General features: G+C 41.6%; 1 protein-coding gene across 5 annotated transcripts in view; it reads right to left on the bottom strand.

Moving 5' to 3' along the window:
* LOC133559232 (septin-9-like) overlaps window positions 1-14604 on the bottom strand; it is a 236503-nt gene that overhangs the window by 128577 nt on the left and 93322 nt on the right. The window contains exon 1 of one of the 5 annotated variants that reach the window (XM_061910825.1): window positions 13421-13510. The exons of the other annotated variants lie outside the window; for them this stretch is intronic. The gene's annotated coding sequence lies outside the window, so the exon portion shown is untranslated. Of the gene's footprint in view, window positions 1-13420; window positions 13511-14604 lie in introns of those variants that run through there. 5 annotated transcript variants of the gene reach the window in all.

A 14604-nucleotide genomic window follows, 5' to 3' on the forward strand; every position in this document is an offset into this window, starting at 1 on the left:
TACCAATTAGTTTTCGCCTGCCATGTCACGCACCTGGTTCATTTGGACTCATGCACCTGTTAATTATCACAGCATTATTTGAGCCTGTAATTGCCAGGCACTCAGCCTGGCGACATCACCCTCTACACACCCTTGATACCTGATTGCTCACTTCTTGCCATAGATTCATGCTTTTCACGTCACAGTAAGTGTTTTCGTTTTTGTTGTTCATAGTTCTGCCATTGTGCGAGTTTTTGTTTTCAGAGCCAAGTTTTTGTACCTCTTCTATAAACGCCTTTCGTTTGTACCTTCTTTGAGTTAAGATTAAAAGATGTCGTTACCTTCACATCGTGTCCGGTCCAGTCGATTTGCACCACGGGAAAACAAAACACACCATAGTCCAAGTAATGACATGACCAACCCCTTGCTAGATGAATATGTCCCCTAAAAATGTTTTCGTACACAGAAAACAGCAAAAAAGAGACTTCACTACACATCTTAAATAACGATCTAAGCCAGGGATATAAATTAAATTGTTTTGGGGGCCATATTTCCAGAAAATTAAGGACTGGGGGGACAGACTTCTCTGTTCACTATTATTCTTATTTTGTATATCCCGGAGAACCAGGGTGCTCTACACTAGACATTTGATTTTAGCCAATTTTTTTTTCAGAGCTACAGGAGCTCTCTCCTGTTTTTAAAGACCTTCTGCAAAAAAGCTAGTCAAAGATCATCTCTATGACAGGACTCTAGTGTTTATAAATATCTTCTGCAAAAATGCGAGCCCCTCGCAAATTTTTTTAACTGAACTTGCGAGCCACCAGTTGAATAGCCCAATAGCCACCTACTCAGTGGCCTAGTGAGTGTCCGACCTGAGATCGGTAGGTTGTGAGTTAATACCAAACACTGTAAGAATGGGACCCATTACCTCCCTTTTTGGCACTCAGCATCAAGGGTTAAAATATGGGTTTAAATCACCAAAAATGATTCCCGTGCGCGGCCACTGCTGCTGCTCACTGCTCCCCTCTCCTCCCAGGGGGTGAACGAGGGGATGTCAAACGCAGAGGACAAATTTCAACACACCTAGTGTGTGTGTGACAATAATTGGTACTTTAACTTTAAAAAATGATGAAAAAGAGAGGACCTAAAATAGAACCTTGAGGAACACCACTCGTAAAACTAAAGACATTGGAAAAATGGCTACTGACTGCATCTGAATTAGAAGTGAAGTGTCACGGCTCGGCTGAGCGTTGTTTGCGTCATGACCCCAAGATGCAGAAGACAGGAGACAGCGTGCAGAGAAAACTGTATTTAACTAGTGCAGCTGGGAGTGCACAGGAAGCACGGAGAAAACTATGCAATTACAAATCATGAATACAGCAATGGCAGAAAAGCTAGTCAGGGTAATCATAGGCCTGGGCTCGATATGTCAATTAACAGACGATAAATAAAAATTAAAAGTCGGTAAGTTTTTCAGCATTGATACATCGCCACATGCATGGAAAAAAAAGGGGTAACTTCTCTTGTCCTTTATCAAGTGTCTTGACTCTGTGCGGAGAGGCGGGGCTGCTGGCTCGCTAGCATCACACAGTGCAACAAGTTAGCATGTGGTAGCGAACATGTTGAACCCTTTGGAACAAGATGAGACCATCAACACCTAGGAGTCAGTTTGCCAAATGTGCTCGAACATGACAAAACTGCACACCCGTCAGACAGTTCAGACTCACTTCGCGTTTGGTGTCCAAGGTGAGTGCAAACAAAACAGTGCAAAATGGTGTGCGTCCCACAAAAATTATTTAATACTATTGACTGCAAAGAAGCTAACACATTGACCAAAAAGTGCAAACAAACAAACAATGACCCTAACAAACCCTTGCTATTGTGATAGTGGGCACTAAACACAGGAAGAATACAACACAACACCAAAACAATCATGAAAAATCACACATGCTACATAAATACCTTATTTACATAAATCAAAAAAATGTGTAACAACCAAAAAGGAGAAGATTTAAATGGGTGCCTTGAGGAACGCCTCAAATATGTAAATCACAAGTTTGGACCCCATTGTTTGAAGTTTGCGAGCAACGTCAAAATGTCAATGCAAGAATATGCCAATATGTTTATAGTGGTCCAAGTTCCTCTATAACAGTGTTTTTTAACCTTTTGTGAGACAAGGTACATTTTTTTGCATTGAAAAAAACCGGAGGCACATTACCAGCAGAAATATCATTAAAAAACGAAATTCAGTTGACAGAAAAGAGTCGTTGTCGCATTTGTTGGATATGACATTAAACCATAACCAACCATGCATCATTATAGTTCTTGTCTCAAAGTAGGTGTACTGTCACCACCTGTCACATCACGCTGTGACTTATTTTGAGTTATTTGCTGTTTTCCTGTGAGTAGTGTTTTAGTTCTTATCTTGCGCTCCTATTTTGGTGGCTTTTTCTCTTTTTTGGGGTATTTTCTTGTAGCAGTTTCATTTCTTCCTTTGAGCGATATTTCCCGCATCTACTTTGTTTTACCAATCAAGAATATTTCAGTTGTTTTTACCCTTCTTTGTGGGGACGTTGTTGTTTGTCATGTCATGTTCGGATGTACATTGTGCACACCGTCTTTGCTCCACAGTAAGTCTTTGCTGCCGTCCAGCATTCTGTTTTTGATTACTGTGTAGCCAGTTCAATTTTAGTTCCGTTCTGCATAGCATTCCCTAAGCTTCAATGCATTTTCTTAGGGGCACTCACCCGTTGTTTATTTTTAGATTAAGCATTAGACATCTTTTTACCTTCACACTGCCTCCCGCTGTTTCCAACATCTACAAAGCAATTAGCTACCGGCTGCCACCTACTGATATGGAAGAGTATTACATGGTTACTCTGCCGCGCTCCAGACGGCATCGACACTCAACAACACATAATTTGAAGACTATAATTTCTGGTTTGCAAAAAATATTTTTAACCCAAATAGGTGAAATTACATGATATCCCACGGCCCACCGCGGCACATTGGTTGAAAAACAATGCTCTATACAACAGAAACACTCTTGTGTTTTTAGGAATTTTGCTCCAAAATAACTTGGCATCGTTCCCTGGGCCGCCAGTTTAATAGCCCTGGCGCAGTGCCTGTAAGTTAGGCTTATTCAAAACCTCTTTTAAACAGTCTAAGGCTTGATTTTGTCAAAGTCTGTTGGTGTCGAACCCCAAGATGCAGAGAAGAAGGCAGGCATGGAGTGAGAAAACATGGTTTTAATATAAACAACTAGGACAAAACCAAACAAAGGGCTCAAACCAAAAGCGCGCACGTGGGCGGATAACAAACAAAAGTCCTAGCGTGGAAGCTAACAGGTATCTAGCAGGAAACAGAAAAACTGGAAACAGCTAATGGCTAACAAGGAAACACGAAAACAAAAAGCTAGGAGAAAACAAACTACAAATCGCTAACAGGAACAGCTTACCGCTACGACGACAAGGACAAATAGTAGCACGACAGGTAGTAGCTGTAATGAAGACATCGACAAATCACGACAGGTAGCAACGACACAAGAGCGACAAAAAGCGTCATCGACAAATCTATAATCCAGCACTGACTGGACGAACAAAGGAGGTAAAATAGGAGCTGGCTGATTGACATCAGGTGTGGCCAGGTGCAAATCAGCCACAGCTGAGGGGAAACAAAGCACTCAGGGAGACAAACAGGAAGCTGAACCAAAATAAGAGTGCTGACAAGAACTAAGGAAAGTAAATACTAAACACACTGAGGAGAAACCAAAACACAAACAAACTGTCAGTGGCAAGCCTGACAGATTTTTCAAATACAGCTTTATGGGACCTTTCAGACTCATTTAAATACCAAAGACTATAACAACCCATTATCTCCCTGCTTGGCACTCAGCATCAAGGGTTGGAATTGGGGGTTAAATCACCAAAAATGATTCCCGGGCGCAGCCACCGTTGCTGCTCACTGCTCCCCTCACCTCCCAGGGGGTGAGCAAGGGTGATGGGTCAAAAGCAGAGAATAATTTTGCCACACCTAGTGTGTGTGTGACAATTATTGGTACTTTAACTTTAAATAGAGAGTATAACACTAACATATATTGCCACCTTTAATAAACAGTTTAGAAGGAGCACATTAAATATTCATTAAACAGTTAATACCAAGTCATAAAAGGCCTTAGGTTTGAGAGTGTGATGTCGTAAAAGTATTTATCAAAACACCCATCACGCACAGCTGGGTTTCAGGGGCTTCTTAAGTTGTTTTCTTGTGACATCCATGCCGCATCTCGTAATGCATTCAAATGTGGAGTCTAGTGCGAAAGCATGCCAGGCATTTTATGTTTGCACACAATTGGAGCCAAGAATTGCTCACCGTCCAGAATTTATGAGCAACACTAGCGTACACTGAGAGAGGCGCATCCTTCCTCGAGGTGAGCCGTGACAGGAACGAATGGACGCACTGTAGAAGATGATGATAGTGAGGGATGGGACCTCCTCCGAGGAAGAATCAGCATGAGTGATGTGCCGTGCCAGTGGCCAGAAGCTGGTAACATAATGACACACTCGCTAAGTCCTCTTTTACGCTCCCTTAAAAACAACATTTCATCCAAAATTCTGATTGCTTCATCAGTTTGTGGCCTGTGGTTCTTCTGCGTTCTACTTCGCTTCGATTGTGTTACGTGAGCCCTTTGTTACGGGAACGAATCAGTGTTTATTTTTCAAGCGAGTCCACCCAAGATGGGCGAAGACCTTGCCCACGCAGCTATAAATAAATAAATAAATAAATAAATGGGTTGTACTTGTATAGCGCTTTTCTACCTTCAAGGTACTCAAAGCGCTTTGACACTACTTCCACATTTACCCATTCACACACACATTCACACACTGATGGAGGGAGCTGCCATGCAAGGCGCCAACCAGCACCCATCAGGAGCAAGGGTGAAGTGTCTTGCTCAGGACACAACGGACGTGACGAGGTTGGTACTAGGTGGGATTTGAACCCGGGACCCTCGGGTTGCGCACGGCCACTTTCCCACTGCGCCACGCCGTCCCTATGCCCTTTTTGAAAAGGTAACCACTAATCTCTCCCTTATCTCTCCTGCTTGCTTCTTTGTTTTGTCTTGTCTTAACTTTCTTCTTGCCTCTTTTTGCACTGCTCTCCAAATCTAAACATTGGAACTATTTAACTGGCCTCAATGAAATTGACAAAATCTTGGGTTTGGGTGAATCTGCTGTCGTGATGAAGCGGTTGTTGCTGGACACACGACGGACTTTTGGGAGAAGAAGGAGTGCCGCGTGCCTGGCGACCCTTTTCTGTCGAGGACGTGAATATATCCACCTATTCGGAATTATGACAACAGGACATCTGCTGATTGGAGTGAGCGTTGCTCTGGTTTGTCGACAAATTGGAAGTTGCTGGCAGTCTTCAAAGTACCCCAAAGCTGCCATAAACTTGAGGGTTTCAGGTTTGCTCCCTGCCTCTTGCCATCCAAATCACCGCCGTTGTGTCCATGGGCAAGACACTTCACCCTTACCCCCAGTGCCACTCACAATGGTGAATGAGTGATAGATGGTGGTCGGAGGGGCTGAAGCCACAAAATGTCAGCCACGCTTCTGTCAGTCTACCCCAGGGCCGCTGTGGCTACAAATGTAGCTTACCACCACCTTATAGTGAAAATGAGCGCTTTGAGCATCTAGTTCAGTGGTTCTCAAATGGGGGTACGTGTACCGGTGGGGGTACTTGAAGGTATGCCAAGTGGTACATGAGATTTTTTTAATGGCACTGCCTTTAGCGTCCTCTACAACCTGCCGTCTCGTCCTCTTTTCCTACATAGAAATAGCGTGCCAACCCAGTCACATAATATAGGCGGCTTTTACACACACACAAGCACACAAGTGAATGCAATTCATACTTGTTCAACAGCCATACAGGTCACACTGAGGGTGGCCGTATAAACAACTTTAACAATCTTACAAATATGCACCACACTGTGAACCCACACCAAACAAGAATAACAAACACATCCGCACCGTAACACAACATAAACAAAACAGAACAAATACCCAGAAACCCTTGCAGCACTAACTCTTCTGGGATGCTACAATATACCCCCCCCCCCCCACACCCCCTCAAGCAATAATTACCGTTTTACTCATGCACTTTCTCTTGCTATTTCAAGGCTTGAATGTTTGATTCATTCATTATTGTTATTTTATTTGCAAATGTATTATTAGACTGTGGATAAAGTTTATTTTGATATTTATATCAGAGGGCTGCAAATAGAAAAGAAGCATTCCATTTTTCTTCAAATTGTATTTGATTTGCCATTGATATATTTTTTGATTATTATAGTTATTTTTATTTGAAATACTATTTTGCATGTCACTATAAAGTTATATAAGCCTTGCTGGTTCAACATTCAATGCAAAACTTGTTTGGGACCCTATCAATGTTTATTTATATAGCCCCAAATCACAAATGTCTCAAAGGACTGCACAAATCATTACGACTACTACATCCTCGGAAGAACCCACAAAAGGGCAAGGAAAACTCACACCCAGTGGGCAGAGAGAATTCACATCCAGTGGGACGCCAGTGACAATGCTGACTATGAGAAACCTTGGAGAGGACCTCAGATGTGGGCAACCCCCCCCCCCCCCCCCCCCCCTCTAGGGGACCGAAAGCAATGGATGTCGAGCGGGTCTAACATGATACTGTGAAAGTTCAATCCATAGTGGCTCCAACACAGCCGCGAGAGTTCAGTTCAAGCGGATCCAAGACAGCAGCGACAGGAAACCATCTCAAGCGGATCAGCAGCGTAGAGATGTCCCCAACAGATACAGGCGAGCGGTCCATCCTGGGTCCCGACGAGCGGTCCATCCTGGGTCTCGACTCTGGACAGCCAGTACTTCATCCATGGTCATCGGACCGGACCCCCTCCACAAGGGAGGGGGGGACATAGGAGAAAAAGAAAAGAAGCGGCACATCAACTGGTCTAAAAAGGAGGTCTATTTAAAGGCTAGAGTATATAAATGAGTTTTAAGGTGAGACTTAAATGCTTCTACTGAGGTAACATCTCGAACTGTTACCGGGAGGGCATTCCAGAGTACTGGAGCCCGAACGGAAAACGCTCTATAGCCCGCAGACTTTTTTTGGGCTCTAGGAATCACTAATAAGCCGGAGTCTTTTGAACGCAGATTTCTTGCCGGGACATACGGTACAATACAATCGGCAAGATAGGCTGGAGCTAGACCGTGTAGTATTTTATACGTAAGTAGTAAAACCTTAAAGTCACATCTTAAGTGCACAGGAAGCCAGTGCAGGTGAGCCAGTACAGGCGTAATGTGATCAAACTTTCTTGTTCTTGTCAAAAGTCTAGCAGCCGCATTTTGTACCAACTGTAATCTTTTAATGCTAGACATGGGGAGACCCGAAAATAATACGTTACAGTAATCGAGACGTGACGTAACAAACGCATGGATAATGATCTCGGCGTCTTTAGTGGACAAAATGGAGCGAATTTTAGCGATATTACGGAGATGAAAGAAGGCCGTTTTAGTAACGCTTTTAATGTGTGACTCAAAGGAGAGAGTTGGGTCGAAGATAATACCCAGATTTTTTACAGAGTCACCTTGTTTTATTATTTGGTTGTCAAATGTTAAAGTTGTATTATTAAATAGAGGTCGGTGTCTAGCAGGACCGATAATCAGCATTTCCGTTTTTTTGGCATTAAGTTGCAAAAAGTTAGCGGACATCCATTGTTTAATTTCATTAAGACACGCTTCCAACTGACTACAGTCCGGCGTGTTGGTCAGCTTTAGGGACATGTAGAGTTGGGTGTCATCAGCATAACAGTGAAAGCTAATACCGTATTTGCGTATGACGTCACCCAGCGGCAGCATGTAGATGCTGAAGAGTACAGGGCCAAGGACCGAACCCTGGGGAACTCCACACGTTACCTTAACATAGTCCGAGGTCACACTGTTATGGGAGACGCACTGCATCCTATCAGTAAGATAAGAGTTAAACCATGACAGGGCTGAGTCTGACATACCAATTCGTGTTTTGATACGCTCTAATAAAATATTATGATCGACGGTATCGAAAGCAGCGCTAAGATCGAGGAGCAGCAACATAGATGACGCATCAGAGTCCATCGTTAGCAATAGATCATTAGTCAATTTTGCGAGGGCTGTGTCAGTCGAGTGATTTGCCCTGAAACCGGATTGAAAGGTTTCACATAGATTGTTAAACGCTAAGTGTTCATTTAGCTGCTCTGCAACAATTTTTTCGAGGATTTTCGAAATAAAGGGAAGGTGAGACACCGGTCGGTAGTTTACCATGAGGTCAGGATCGAGGTTAGGTCTTTTAAGGAGAGGATGAATAACCGCTTTTTTGAATGCAAGGGGAACAGTGCCCAAGGAAAGTTATAAGTTTATAATATTTAGCACTGATGGACCTAATAATACAAAAAGCTCCTTGATAAGTTTCCCAGGAAGTGGGTCAAGTAAACATGTTGTTTGTTTTATTCTATTTACACGTTGTAACAATCCTTCTAATGTTATTTCATCAAAACGAGAGAAACTATTTTGGATATTTGCAGTATCCGCCGTATATACAATCGTATCTGTGTTACTATAACCCAGTTGTAGCTGAACAAAGGTTAATTTGTTCAACCTTGGCCCATTGGCTTTGTTCAGTTTAAAATGTTGGCCCACTCTGTATTTGAGTTTGACACCCCTGGTTTACGGTGTTAGCACCGAGCTATTACCATCTTTCACCTTCTCCACTTTAATGAAGTAGGCTACTCATGGGAACGGAAATACCCTTAACCACCATAAAATAGCTTTCTAACCATTAAGTGGGTATTTATTTGAAAAGAAAGCGCTAATCACACTTCCCGCTGTACTTCTCGCCCCTGCTCTTTTATGAATGTTTATAAAAAATACAGTCCAAGGTTGTGGCTACTTTTAAATCCAGCCAGAGTATGTCACCGTGCCAACAATAGTCTGCACATTATATAAAAAGCTGGAAGATCATGACTTGATTTAATGTCAAGTATTTCAGGTCATTTTAAAATATTTAGACACTGTTTTGGGTTTTCAACAAAAACTGGTAATCTGAGGGGTATTTTAATGTATTTCTGCAGGATTTGTCCTGGAAAAACCAGCTGCACTGAGTGACCGGATCAGATTTGTGTTTCTTGGGTTGCTTTGTGATTATACGGCCTGGGGCTCGAGACTAAAGCACAGGACCGGAGCGCTTTGCTCTCTCAAGCAATTTGTATTTAGAGAGTGTGCAGTGATGTGACCATGATGTAGGAGAGGAAGTGTGTGCACTATCATGTTTGGGAATATAAGAAAAGGGAAATATAAGCATTCAGAGCATCTCTTAGGCAATCACTCAACTTCTGCAGTATCTTCCCGAAGGCGTTTTCTGTGCGGTCGGCGAAATAAACAACACAATCGGTCTCCAATCATGCATCAAGCGTGACTATTACAAGAACAGAGTTATCGAGTATTTGTGTGCGAGTGTGGGAATGACAGACAGATGAGGGAGTATTCTTCCCGGTGAAACAGCATTCCCAGACTATGAGCTAGAATGGAGAGGTGCAGTCCACAGAAGGTCCAGGACCTACAATGCTTCCGTAAAGTATTCACAACGCTTCACCTTTTCCACATTGTAATGCTAAAATGGGAAAAAAATAAAAGTAAAAACAAATATTTATGTCCTCAAAATTCTACACACAATACCCCATACTGACAATGTGAAAAGTTTAAATTTATTTTTGCAAACATACTAAAATATTAAAACTAAAAACAAAACTATCACATTTACATAAGTAGACCTTATGCAATAATTTGTTGATGCATCCTTGGCTGGAATTACAGCCGAAAACCTAGGGCTGGGCCATATGGCCTTTTATTAATGTCTTGATATTTTTAGGCCATGTCACGATACATGATATATATCTCAATATTTTGCCTTAGCCTTGAATTAATAGTTGATGCATATGAGCACACCAGTATGATGATTCTATGTGTCTACACTAAAACATTATTGTTCATACTGCATTAATATATGCTCATTTTAAACTTTCATGCAGAGAGGGAAATCACAACTAATTCAATTGACCAAAACTGTATTTGTTAAACAGTTGTTAAGCAGTGGCACAAACATTCATATCATTTCCAAAACAGAAAGTGCAAGATTGTCAGAGACATTTTAAAACAAGCTATGAGTGCACTTTTGTATTATTTTTCCTCCAAACACGACGAGTTGAGTTTATACCAAAATGGATACATGGATGATACAGCAGAGGATTGGGAGAATGTCATGTGGTCAGATGAAACCAAAATAGAACTTTTTGGTATAAACTCAATTTGTCATGATTGGAGGAAGAACAATGCTGAGTTGCATCCCAAGAACACCACACCTACTGTGAAGCATGGGGGTGGAAACATCATACTTTGGGGCTGTTTTTCTGCTAAGGGGACAGGACGATTGGTCCGTGTTAAGGAAAGAATGAATAGGGCCATGTATCGTGAGATTTTGAGCCAAAACCTCCTTCCATCAGTGAGAGCTTTGAATGGTTGACCAAATACTTATTTTCCACCATAATTTACAAATAAATACTTTAAAATTCCTACAATGTGAATTCCTGGATTTTTTTTTCCATATTCTGTCTCTCACAGTTGAAGTGTACCTATGATGAAAATGACCTATGTCATCATTTTAAGTGGGAGAACTTGCACAATCGGTGGCTGACTAAATACTTTTTTGCCCCACTGTATTTCATTTTGGAATAAAGCTGTGACATAATAAAATGTGGAAAAAGTACAGCACTGTGCATACTTCCCAGATGCACTGTACCACTGCCCTGTGTCTACTCTGTCTGACGTGGGAAATAATATCAGCACAAACAATAAAGCTCTGGCGTATTGGCGCTGCAAAAACAAAGATGGAGGCGGTCGTGCTGTAACAATGCTTCACGGTTATTTGTCGTAATACGCCCCAGGTGTTGGGTTAGACTCCCGCTTTATCATCTGCGTCATTGCGTCCTCTCAAGGACATCCCAAGCAGGGAACAGAAAACAAGGTGATATCATCTTAGCCCTGATGCACACACAAAAAAAGGAACTGTGGTTTAGTTTCTCTATTTAAAATCAACTGATTGTTTTTTAAAACTTGGTCAGTTTTCAGCAAAAATTAATGTTTTATACATTTAGTTTTATTTTAGCTGTAAAAGTGTGCTTAGGTCACTTTTTCCTAAGACTACTTACATTTGGCAGGTGTTTTGCATTACTGCATCTACAAGTGTTACACCAGACCAGAGTATAAAGACAGACCTACAAGAAATGTGTTTTACTGTTTTCTTTATAGATAAAACACCCAGAATTTACATGAAAAAGATCATGTTTGTGACCATTCATCCTTGTTTTCCTCCCTTGGCAAAAAAGTGACAAGAAACATGGAACCACAGCACCCAAATGTCCTGTAAAGTATGACTTTTCTGCAGACTTTGGTCGTAGAAAGCTTGTTCCTCTCTGCACCACAAACTAGTGCTGCTCTGTAAACAGACACCTACCTACCCACTCTGCTTTGAATAAAAGCCTCGTTTTCTCAGCGCTTGTGTGACACAATCCGAATGATTACTGTAAGGACCTGCATATCACTGGAAAGTGAAGTCTAAAGTTTCAAAAACCAATGGAATTATTTCCATCTTTCAAGACTTACTGTAAGTTGAAAATAGCTCTGCAAATCCTATTGCCGGCTACAGTTTTGATGGTAAAGGTTTAAAAACATTATCTGGAAATATTTTGCAGGCCGGATTAAAAAACATAAAGGAGAATTGCACTTCTTTTGGAATTTCGCCTATCGTTCACAATCATTATGTGAGACGACGACATTTAGGGGGCTTCACGGTGGAAGAGGGGTTAGTGCGTCTGCCTCACAATACGAAGTTCCTGCAGTCCTGGGTTCAAATCCAGGCTCAGGATATTTCTGTGTGGAGTTTGCACGTTCTCCCCGTGAATGCGTGGGTTCCCTCCGGGTACTCCGGCTTCCTCCCACCTCCAAAGACATGCACCTGGGGATAGGTTGATTGGCAACACTAAATTGGCCCTAGTGTTTGAATGTGAGTGTGAATATTGTCTGTCTATCTGTGTTGGCTCTGCGATGGGGTGGCGACTTGTCCAGGGTGTATCCCGCCTTCCGCCCAATTGTAGCTGAGATAGGCACCAGCGCCCCCCGCGACCCCAAAAAGGGAATAAGCGGTAGAAAATGGATGGATGGAAGAAGACATTTATCAAAGATGATAAAAACGCTTCGATGATGTGGCTAATGAGAGTCACCGTTCTAGCCTTCAAAGTCCTCTAAAACCACTTCAAAACCCTCCAGCAAAGTTTTATATACACACTGCAAGTATATATATATATACATATAATGTAGTAACAAACACCTTCATAATATGTACAATATTTAATGTATTTGGTCATTTTAGGTTGTGAGTTCAAACCCCGGCCGAGTCATACCAAAGACTATAAAAATGGCACCCATTATCTCAATGCTTGGCACTCAGCATCAAGGGTTTGGAATTGGGGGTTATATCACCAAAAATGATTCCCGGGCGCAGCCTCTGCTGCTGCTTACTGCTCCCCTCACCAGAGATCAAGGGTGATGGGTCAAATGCAGAGAATAATTTTGTCACACCTAGTGTGTGTGTGACAATCTTTGGTACTTTAACTTTGACTTTAATCACTGTCGGACCTTTGTTCTTTTGCGCATTTATTTTTCCGTTTCCATAGGATCACACTTCCGAAAACAAGGCGTGTGTGTTTTAATCACGGCAGACACGGTAACAAACATCAAAGACAATTATTGTTGGACAAATCAGGATTCATAACCTTATCTTTTGGAAGTTAAATAGATGAAGAATGAACTACTGCAAGCACAAAAGGAAGAGTGAGACGTTGGAGCAGACGGAAGTCGAGAGAGTGAGGTGAAAGTCACTCAATGTTGCAATATGTAGAATTTGAAGCAATGCTATTTGAACATAAATGGAGTATTTACCCAAAAAAGTCGGAAAAAAATGTCCCCAGCGACCTGGACCAAACAGACAACTGTGTGTTGAGTGAATCACTTCAATATTGATCGTGATAGACGCAACACGTCATGCGTATCTTTACAACTAAGTACATACGTTGTCTGGCTAACTCAGTTGTATACAAACAAAACCTGAAATGTGTCACATTGAGTTGGTGACGAACCCCAAGATGCAGAGAAGGCGGCAGGCATTTTGCAGGTAAACATGATTAAATTTAACACTAAAACAAGAACAAACAAAAGGGTACAAACAAAAGGCGCGCACAAGGCGGAGAACAAACTTGGCTATGAACAAAAACTAGCACAAAGGCTAACTGTGGACTAGAAACAAAAACACTTACTGTGACACGAAGGAACTATGACATGAACAGGGTGAACGGAAGTAGATACAGCTACAACGATAAGTATTAAAGACAATGACAGGTAGTGGTGACAATAATCCAGCACTGACTGGAGGGGAAGGCAGCTTTAAATAGTAACTGGCTGATTGACACCAGGTGTGGGCAGGTGCCAATCAGCCACAGCTGGGGAGACAGAGCACTCAGGGAGATAAACAGGAAACAGACAAAATAAGAGCGCTGACAGGAAAAAAAGACAAACGCAAAGGAAAAACTAAAACATGGCCAAACTGTCAGGGACAAGCCTGACAAAATGTGGGCTAATAATTTACAGATGCTATAATATGACTGTTCAATTTTTAAGTCAGTACAGCTTATTGTCTTATTGCAGTGTTGTGCTGTACAAACTCAAATGAGTTGCCTGGTGACGCAGAAGCTAGGTTATCTCTGTCCGTAGTTAGCTTTTACAGCTAATACCGAAACATGGCGATGTGTTACTACGATAGACAAATAGTTATTTTGTGTTTGTTTTTACAATAACAATGTCGCTACATTTTGGTTATTATACAGGTTACAGAATGTAAATTAATTAATCAATCAGTCAATCAAAGTTTATTTATATAGCAATCAAAGTTTATTTATATGGCAATCAAAGTTTATTTATATAGCCCTTAGTCACAAGTGTCTCAAAGGGCTGCACAAGCCACAACGACATCCTCGGCTCAGATTCCAAATGAAGTATTGTTGACGGTTTTTGAATGCATTTTTGAATTAATTTAGAGGTTGATTTCATTGCTCCCATTAGCTGCATTGCTAACCACCAACAACCAGCAGATATGTTAGAAAGCGAAAACAATTAAAAACCTTTTTTCTTTTTGTTTCTCATAATGATTGTGAACGATAGGCAAATTTCTCCCAAAAAGTGCAGTTCCCCTTTAATTGGCCATAGTTTGACCAACCACCCATTTATGAGCACCAATCATCCAAACAACTAAACAGTCATTTATTCCAGGGACGTGCGGTCTGGGAACCTCACCTGTTATGATGAGAAAAAAAGAAGAAGAATGATAACATAAAATAAACTACAAAAGCACTCAAAGAGGGAAGACCTCCACCAGGCTCTACATACAATCGTAAAATAAATCCATGAATAAAGACGCTGATCTGAATGACCCCCAAAATGTAAT

Source organism: Nerophis ophidion, linkage group LG01, assembly GCF_033978795.1.
Source record: "Nerophis ophidion isolate RoL-2023_Sa linkage group LG01, RoL_Noph_v1.0, whole genome shotgun sequence".
Lineage (NCBI taxonomy): Eukaryota > Metazoa > Chordata > Actinopteri > Syngnathiformes > Syngnathidae > Nerophis > Nerophis ophidion.